At 56.6% G+C, this 9,751-nt stretch overlaps 1 protein-coding gene across 5 annotated transcripts in view; it reads right to left on the reverse strand.

Moving 5' to 3' along the window:
- Brd3 (bromodomain containing 3) overlaps positions 1–4,105 on the reverse strand; it is a 30,433-nt gene extending 26,328 nt beyond the window's left edge. For 2 of the 5 annotated variants that reach the window (XM_078048618.1, XM_078048615.1), the window contains exon 1: positions 3,950–4,105. The gene's annotated coding sequence lies outside the window, so the exon portion shown is untranslated. Of the gene's footprint in view, positions 1–3,238; positions 3,715–3,949 lie in introns of those variants that run through there. The other 3 variants (XM_078048617.1, XM_078048616.1, XM_005336952.5) reach the window with 2 other exon arrangements.
- Between the last annotated feature and the right edge of the window lie 5,646 nt (positions 4,106–9,751).

Consider the following 9,751-nt stretch of genomic DNA (forward strand, 5'->3'; position numbering starts at 1 on the left):
TGCAGGCCCTGCCTCTCTAACCTGCCCCTCAACCGACTCCAGCAAGATCAGCCGCCAGGACTGCTGGGAGATCCCATGCTGCCCGCCCTTGGCTCAGAACCACTGACCTGAACACCTTCCCACCAGCACCTGATGCAGGTGCTGGCCAGAGCAGGGGAGGTGCCATGCACACCAGCTGTTTGCTCAAGAGCAACCCCCACCCCAGCCCTCCCCACCTGCTGGCCCTGGGCAATGGCCCTAAGAAGGAGCCAGCTCCACCATCCCATTTAACAGACGGGAAGTGAGGCAGACTGAAGTCACAGGCTGGGAAGACTTGGGAACAAGAAGAATAGCAGTGGTAGGAGGGCCAGGAGCTCAGGATTGCCACCTTGCCCTGCACTGATACTCAGGGGCAGCCGGCCTGCCCTGCCCTCAGTCTAGCCACCCCTCAAGACAGGGTGCAGGCCAAAGTGAGGCGGAGCTAGGAACTCCAGCAAAGGTACATGCCTCATTTCAAGTCCGCAGCTCCCGAAGTCACAGTGGTCCATACCCACCCTAGTGTGGGGCGGGCACAATCAAGGGCCCCGTCATGTGGTGCAAGTAGGTGGTAAGCATCTTGGGGCCAGGCAGCACCCGGCTCCTGTCTGGAAGACAACCAGGCCCGGACCTTTTGCATGCCACACTATATCCCCTAGATCTGTCCCAGATGGTCAGGCAGCACTATCCAGGAAGGGAACCCACTGCACTGCCCAGCTCACTCCTCTTCCTTCTGCCGTGCCACCAGAGACACACAGTGACCACCACGAGGGCAGCAGCCTTCATGTGCAGGTGGGCGTTGCAGGTAGAAACGTGCACACCAGACCTCTCTCAGTCCTTGTGAAAAAGCTGAGGACATTCTGCCCCCAGGACCCAGAGCTCCCAGCGACAGACTCCAAGCTCCTTGTGACATGGAGGTCCCCTCTGCCCCAGATTCCAATTCCACAGGTCCCTCCTCTGCAGATCACGCTGGGAATCCAATGGATATGGAGATGCCTGAGACATTCATTGTCATGCCCAACTTCCAAACACACTAGGAGACACCTGACCAGGGACACCTAGATGTTACTGCACTCATATGACACGTCCCAAGAAGCTGAAGTGCCCTCCCAACAGCTCATTAGCTTCTGCGGATTCTGCAGGACTTTGAGCCTTCTGAGGAAAGGAGAACCTTCTCCAAAATGCACCTCCAATTCCAGGCTACAGGGTCCTGCAGAGGAAGTACCTAAGAACTGAATGCCTCATGAGACAGCACTGGCCAGAGACAGCCAACAGCTACACACACACACACACACACACAAAGGAGGGGGGGGCTCCCAGCTCCACTGTGAATTCAGACCTGAACTGGCTGAAAGACTCACACTCAAAGCCACCAACACATACATGATCAAAATGGGATGCCTCCTTTGATAAGAGCCCCACCACTCCAGGCAGCAGAGGACAAGGACTCCTCAGCTGCCCAGGTTTCACAGAAAAGAGGATGCTGAGGATATATGCTCCAGCCTTGGGGACCTATGTGTGGCAGCAGTGGCCTGATCTCCTGTGCTCCAGCAAGGGGCAGAGCCCCAGGCTCACCCAGGTCAGCAGAACCCCACAAAACCCAGAGACTTTCTTAGGGGATGGAATGCTGCTGGCTGCCACAGTTTCTCATTTGAAGCAAGGATCAGACACAACTACATACTGGCTTCCTCTGCAGGTATGATAAGTCTGCCTATACCAATGACCAGTCCAGAGGGCAAGAGGGCTCCACTGCTGACCAGCCTCACCACTGAGCCAAATACCTTCATGGTTTCCAAAATCAAGACTTGCAGAGCAGTCAAGGCAAGTTCCCCCAGCTGCAGGGACTTGGGGAGGGCGACTGGTTTCTGACATATCCCCAGGGCAAATGTACCTGATGGGCTGACCATCCTGTACCAATCACTCCGCTTGGAAGGATCTGGGCCCCCAGCTCTCAAGGAGAGCTCTGCCACAGTAAACCAGGAGAAACACAAGGCAACCCTGGGAGGCCCAGGACACAGGGCTTCAGGCAGGCAGGAGCCCCTGCCAAGGGGCCTTGGCCTTCCCTTGAGACACTCCCCCACTTTCACTTTCTGTGGAAGACTGCCTGGAGTCTATCAAGGGAGAAGTTTTACAAATCTGTCCTCTATTCAAATCTCACTTCCAAAGCAAGCGCAGGACTGCTGAAGGAAAGCAATCGCTCTACTTTCTAAAACCAAAAGTCAAAATGGTGCTTACTGTCCACCCTAAGAAAGCTTTTCAAATCCCTCCTCCCTGAACTTCTCAGTGACAGGGCAAGCACCAGATCTCTGCAGCTGCTTGGACTGTCTCTGCAGACACTCAGTGCCCTGCCATTACCAGGAAGGTCAAAAATGCCCCCACCTCCGGACACCGTCTGGGCTGTGCCTTATCTCTCCTGATCTGTAACCACCAGCACACATCAAGGCCCGACATAAGGCAAACAGACCTTTATTTGCAAATGAAAAGCCTCATTGGGGCCCCTGGGGAAGAAAGGCAGCCTGCCCCCCCCCATACACACACCTAGAAGGTCCCTAACCTGAGGCCCACCCTTTCCTAGACCCCCTGCAATGCCAGTAAAAAAAAAAAAAAAAAACTCACTCAAAATGCTAACGGGGCATAGACTCAGGAAGAATTTCCATAGTAAAGGAAAGAGTAAGAAAAGGTCTGAAACAGCAGGGGAAGAAAACTTACCTCCTCCTGAGAGGAGAGCAGGGCACAAAGAGAACTCGGGAGACTCCCTAGCTTAGGTTTCTCCAGGCGTCCAGCCCTGTTGGCGGGTCTAGAAATGCATGCCCCCCCCCATTACCATTAACTTCTGTAGACAATAAGTTTAACTTAGAGGGGCGGGGGACACCAACTGTGCGTTTCTGAGCAGAATCTCAACCAAAATTCTGGACCGCACACACTTCGGGATTGGGTACAACAGCAGGAACTCACGGTGGACCATTGGTCCGCTTCAAGTGGGTCCTGGCGAACCAAGCGCGCTGCCCCTGGCCCTCACTGCGGCCCTGCCCCGGACACCGCAAGCGGTGGAGAAAGGACGTCCCCAGGCCCCCAGCTTTATTCACAGGGAGCCTCCAAAGCCCACGTAGGAGAAGGTTTGGTGCGCACTACTCCGCAGATGGGCTTGCACCGTGTTGCCACGCCGGTGCCCACCCCAAGTAGGAAGGAGGGAAGCGCCCCCACCCCTCCGATCCAACTCGACCTGGGCCGGATTAAGAGCTCTTCAGGCTGATTTCAAAACGGGAACTCGGTCTTCTCCTGGCCTTGCTAAAGTAATCCAGCAACTGGTAGGGGAGCGAAGTCGACTCCGGGCCCACAACTCTGAGAGGAGGTCGCCCCCAAGGCCTGGCCGCCGCTCCTCTGGGCGGCCGCGCAGAGAACAGGCCCGGCCCCCCGCCCTGGCCACTAAGGTCCCCAGTCGGGCACGGGCGAACTGGTGCCGGAACGCACTGCTGCGGCCCGAGCAGCCGCACACACCTTCCCCCACCGCGTCCGCCCGGGTTCCCCCCTTCCGAAGATGGCGGGCAGAGGAAAGGGAAAAAAATCCCTTCCGCGAGGGAGGGCGCGCGGAGGCCGGGCTGGCGCGGGGCGCGCGGGCCGTGCCAAGTCCAGGATGCGCGCCTCGGCCGCGGCGACGCCCCCGAGCCCCGGGCAGAGGCGGCCGGAGCGGCGCGGCGCAGGGCGGAGAGGAGCGGGACCCGAGCCTCCGCCGCGACCCCGGGCGGCCGCCGCGCTTTGTTGCTTCGTGGCCGCGCACAAAGGCGGCGGCGGCGGCGGCCCCGGGCGCCGGGCTCCCCGGACGCGCCAACGGCCTGAGCGGGGCGCTCGGGGACGCGCTGCCTAGCCTGGTCCGCCGCCGCCGCCCGCGCCGCCCGCCGCCCCGCGCGCGCAAGGAATCAAGAAAAAGGCGTACTTGGCCTCGGCGGCTCCGGAGCCGTCCCCTCCCGGCCCGCGCGGCCGGCTCCTCTTTGGCTCGCCGGCCCCGGCAGCATAATAGACGCGCCGGAGCCGAGCAGGGCTCATGCGCTGCGCCGCGGCGCCTGGCGGGAGTCGTAGTCCGCGCCCGGGCCCGCGCCGGGGCCGCCCAGGGGAGGCCGAGGCGCGCGGACTACATGTCCCGGCCCCGCCGGCGCCGCCCCGCCCCGCGCGCCCCCGCCCGCCCCGCCGACCCGGCCGCGAGCGGGCCCGGCCCGGGGGGCGCGCGGGGCGGGGCTCGGCGCCCGCCCGCCCCGACCTGGTGGCAGCACGGGGACCCTCTGGGGCCTCCCCCGCGCGGGCCCGCGCCGCCCTCCAGTCCGCGCGCAGAGGACGTGTGCCCGTGGGCAGATTTCCAGGCGCCCCAGGGAGGCGTGGAAAAGGCGGGAGCGCTGCGGCCCCGCCCCGCCCTAGAGCCCGCAAGGGCTGCCCTCGAACCCCAGCCGCGCTCAGGAGGCCAGCGCGCACCTGCCGGCAGCCCGTGTTTGTAAACAAACCGCGCGCCTAATTAGTCCGGCGGGGGCGCGCGGGCGGGCGGGCCTGCGGGGGAGGAGCCGCGCTCGGCCGCGCCCTCGCCTCCACCCCGCGCGCTGCGCGGGCAAAGTCCCGGCGGCTGGGCGGGGGCCCCGACCCGAGTTCGCTGGCGGCGGAAAGGGCGCCAAGTCCTCCGCTGGGGAGGAGCACGGGAGGGTCTGGCTCTGTCTGGGGACCTTCTCTTTCTTGAGCCTCAGTTTCCCTATCTCTCCACCGAGAGACAGGCGCGAGAGAATTCTCAGCCTAAGATTCTGGGATAGGGCCACCGAGATGAAAACAAGGACTGCTAGCTCCTTCTCCGAGTTTTGAAAGGCTCAGTTCACCGACATGTTTCGAAACTTGTTCTGTGTGAAGATTACTCGGGCATGTATGTAAGTCAGTTTTTATCCAGCTGTACCTGAAGGTACATGTTACGTATGTCAGACCCTAATACAAAACGTCAAAAACAAAAGCTTTCCCTCGAGGCCCTCTGCCTGCCACCTGCAGGGTTCGCGTTTCCTGGTGTGGGCAGGACCCACCCCACGCCCTTGGGGTCACTGAGTTTGGTTCAGGTTGAGCAGGAGTTTGGCCGAGGAAATAGATCTTCACAATACTGAAGCGCGCTAGCGCACTGAGCCGAGCTCTCCCACGCATCCAGAGGCAGGCGGCGAGGCGTTCTGTCCCAGGCTTGCAGGTAAGGAAACGGAGGCTCAAGCTGGTGAAGGGACTTAACCCCAGATCACAGAGCCAGTGTGCAGGAGAGCTGAGACTCTAAAGCCTCAGGCTTTGAAAACCCTTCTGTGGAGAAAACTCCCAGCCCTTCCTCCCTGTGCTGGGAGCTCTGGAGCTTCTCAGCGAGGTGGGAGGCATTGTGTGCAAGGGGGAGGCCAGTGAGGGGGGCTTTGCCTTTTTAGTTTGCAGAGTGGAGGGAGAACATCCTGGAAGCAGGAGAGTTAGGAAAAAGGGACCCTAGGCAAGTCACTTAAAATCATCATCCCTGGTACCCCAGCCTGATGTAATGCTTTGCAGAAGTACATGCCTGTATCCCAACCTGCTTGGCGGCTACCCTCTTCCTGCTGTAGAAGGGACTCTCGGGGCTCTTTAGTCACTAGGACAGGCTGTCATAGCACTTTAAGAGATGCCAGTGCCATTCCCCCAAAGCTAAAACAAATAGGTCCTGAACCTGGTCTTACCCTCCTAGGGCTTGGGTAAAGGGCAAAGGGCACAGGGTAGGCCACTCTGACCAGCCAGGATGTCAAGGCTGCTGTCCAAACACCAACAACCCTGATGCCATCCTAGGCCTCCCATTGACAGAAACCCCCAGGGCAGGACCCCTCTCCTCCATAGGGCCTGGCTCTCCCTTCCAATGCCTCCCATTCACGTGTGACCTGGGTGGCTCAGGTCCTTTCCTGAGGCCAGCAGTCCCCAGGAGGCCACATCTGTAAGGGGGTGGTTCAGAAATTCATCTGAGCATCTAGGCCCAGTGCTGATACCTTGGCTAGTGTGATGGCCTCTGCAGCCATGACCCTCCTTCCTTCCCAGGCTCCAATTCTTGGAGTTCCACCACCACAGGCTTGAAGTCAGGCTTCCAGGGCCACTTTAAAGGGACAAATGCCCCAAGTGAAGCCACTTAACCTCCGCAGCCTGGTTTCTTCCTCTGTCAAAGGGCAGCTCTGGGAAGGGATTGGGCCATACGCCCAAGCCAGGCTTGTGACATCCCCTCCTTCTATGTCACTCACCCCTCCCCTGGAAGTATATACTGTCTCCCCTCAACCTCTATGACGGCTCCATGCAAGCAGAGCCCTTGGTTGATGGTTGTGCCTCCGGCCTCCATCTGTAGACTTCACTGCAGCCAGACCTCCACCAGCTAAGACACCACCCTGTCCTCCTGCTGTTGAGACCCTCCTGGAGGCCACATAGCCATGCTTTGGCCAGTACAAGGCCCAGGCCCTCACCTGACTCCCCCAGCTTCATATACAGTGCCTCTTGAGACACACAGCAGTGACATTACAGTTTATACCTCAGTTTCTTGAAAGTTCAGTTATCATGAGCCTTGCCCCAGGAAACTGATCACTCATAATAGTAATTAGTAATAAATTTCTATCCATCAAGCAAAGCCTGGGCTATGGAAAACTGGAGGGCTCAGGGAGCAGAGGTTTCTATGTATATAATTAAAGACTAGCTTCTGGGTGCCAGGCACTGTCAGTTTGCTGAATCCCTGAGAAGTCCTCCAAGATAGGAACTGTTACACCCACGGTCCAGGTGAAAATGAAGGTGGCCTTGCAAACCTTGGCTGAGACTTGAGCCAGATGTGGGCTCACCTTTCTCCTGGGGGAGACACGTTATAGTATCCAGAACATATAACTTGGTTCTCTTAGAAGAGGGCGGGTGTGGCGTGGTTCCGTGACAGAGCACTTTCCTTGCACACGCAAGGCCCTGGGTTGCAGCCTCGGCATGGCAAAACAAAACAGCAGGGTGGGAGCCATGGAGCTAGGGACAGAACTTGATGAGCTGTCTCACACCCCAGTTCTCTCTGCCCCCCAGTGGAAGCCTGTTTGTGCAGAAGCCCCTAAAAGCCCTGAGTGGGAAGGCCTCTCTCTGGCTCAGCCTGGGGCTCAGGTGAACATAGAGTGAGCCATACCACAGCTGGGAGAAGCTGGTCGCTGGAAGACAGGTGTCTCAGTGTCCAACCTGTGGGACTAGAACAGTAAGGCCCTGCCTCGAAGGTCACTTGTGAGGCCTGAGTAGTTGGAGGCCCTCAGGCAGCCTTCCCTCTAATCACCCCCTGCAGCACACATGCACCACCCTCCTGATGCTGGGGGACCTGCTATGAACTTGACCCTCAGCCGCCACAGAGCCCACACACTCCCAGGGACAGCCCGACATTCATAAATCAGCAAGACAGAATATCTTATAGTGGGAATCAAGCAGGGGGGCAGCCAGGTGAGGCTGGTGAGTCAGGGCAGCCAAACATGGGCAATAGAACTGTGATCCATTGTCATTTATGTTTCTTTTTTGATTATGAGTATTTTCCATTTTTTCTATAGCAGAAACTCTGAAAAGTAGTCAGTGGTTTGCAGATGCCAAAAAAAAAAAAAAAAAACTAGGCGACACGGTGCACCTGTGATCCTAGCATCCTGGGAGGCCAAGACAGGAGGATCTCAAGTTCAAGACCAGCCTGGGCAACTTAGTGAGAACCTGTCTCAAAATTAAGTTTAAAAAGGGCTGGGGGCAGGGGCTGGGGTATAGCTCTATGGTAGAGCACTTACCTAGCATGTGTGAGTCCCTAGGTTCAAGACCAGTACCACAAAAGAAAAACAAAGGCTGTAATTGGTACGCTAGCAGTAGAGACTCCAAAATTGAAAATAAGAAAGCAACTCCATTTTACAAGAGAATAAAATACTTAGGAATAAATTTAACCAAGAAAATGCAAGATTTGAACACTGAAGATTACAAAACATAGTAATGAGAATCAGAAATGAGCTAAATAAGTGGAAAGGCATTCTGTGTTCCTGGATTGGAAGTCTCAATGTGATTGATGTGGCAACACCACCCAGCCTCACCCACAGACTTGATGCAATTTCTATAAAAACTCCAGGTGCTTTTCTAAAGACACAAACTGATCCTAAAGTTCATAGGGAAGTGACTAGACCCATCACTCTTCCTGGTCTCAAAATTGCAGTTATTGTGAGCAGAACAGTGAGGTTCAGGTGCAGGTACAGGCATGAAGATCGGGTGCAGGTACAGGACAGAAGTGGGGATTCCTAAGAAACCTTGAATCAGCAGTTGTGGGTCGACTTCAGCAAGGGGGAAGGGGGTCATTTCAACAGGTGGTACTGGAGCAAAAGGATATCCCCGTGCAAAAGAATGTCCTGGGGGTAGGGGCTGTCCTCAGGAGGGTAGGAGAGTTCAGTAGGAGAGTGCTCACTCTTAGCATGCACCAGGCCCTGGATTCAACCCCAAAACAGTGCACCCCAACCTCATACCATATACAAAATGGATTGGATCCTAAAGATAAGAAAACATAGGGATAAACCTATAAGACTTTGGTTTTAGCAGTGGATCCTTAAATCGTAAGGAAAAAGGGCTGAAATTCAACTTCATCAAAATTAATACCTTTGTACATCAAAAGACAGTATCGAGAAACTTGGACCAGGAAGGCAGAGCACTGGCCAGGCACGTGTGGGGGCCCTGGTTCAACCCCAGCATGGAAAAGTAAATAAGTGGATAAGTAAAGATGTAGTATCCAGAACATGTAAAAACATCACACAACTCAGTGGCAAACGAGAGGAGCAGGCTGATTTAAGAACGGGAAGGACTTGGGTAGACAGGGAGGTTCAGTGTCATCGCACACCATGGGCAGAGGAGCCACGCAGGGGCACCACTTCACCTCTGCAGAGTGGCTGTAATTTAAAGGAAGGGAAAAGAGCAAGTGTTGGCAAGATTGGGGACGAACAGGGACCCTGCATGTCAGTAGCAGGACAGCTGCTGAGGAATGGAAGGGGGCAATTCTGAAGAGTCCAGCAGTGAGGTACTGCTTGACCCAGCAGCCCCGTCCGGGTGGACACATAAGAGGCCGAGGCAGGCCTTCAAACACTGGCACGTGGATGTGCATGGCAGTCAGGCATAGTGCCCTCAGAGTGATCCCAGAGTCTCAAGAAGCTGAGGCAGAGAGGCACAAATTCAAGGCCAGCTTCAGCAACTTAGCAAGACCCTGCCTCAAAATAAAAAGGGCTGGGGACATGGCTCAGGGTTTAGTGCACCTGGGCTCAATCCCCAGAACCAAAAAGAAAAAAAAAAAAAAACAAAAACAGAACGAGAAGGCGTGATGAGCCGGGGAATCAGAAACCCCAAGGCTTCTGCAGCTGAGTGGCCCATCTGCCTGTGCCAGGTGCACTGCAGGTGGACCCTTCAGTGACATGGGTCTGGTCTGAATGTCCTCAGAGGCCCACGCTAAAGGCTTTGTCTGGCTTGGTACTGTTGGGTGGTAGGAACCTTCATGAGGTAGGTGGGGCCTGGTGGGCAGGAGTTGGGTCACTAGCACATGCCTTGAAGGGACGCTGGAACCCTGGCCCCTTCTCTTCCCGCTTCTGCTTCCCGGCCTCTGTGAGGCAAGCGGCCTGTTCCACCATCTGCTTCCTGCTGTGATGTGCTGCCTTGCCAGGGCCCCCAAAACTATGCACCAACAAACCATGGACTGCAACTCCAAAACCATGAACCAAAATAA

The sequence above is a fragment of the Ictidomys tridecemlineatus genome, chromosome 4 (genome assembly GCF_052094955.1).
Source record: "Ictidomys tridecemlineatus isolate mIctTri1 chromosome 4, mIctTri1.hap1, whole genome shotgun sequence".
Classification (NCBI taxonomy): Eukaryota; Metazoa; Chordata; class Mammalia; order Rodentia; family Sciuridae; genus Ictidomys; species Ictidomys tridecemlineatus.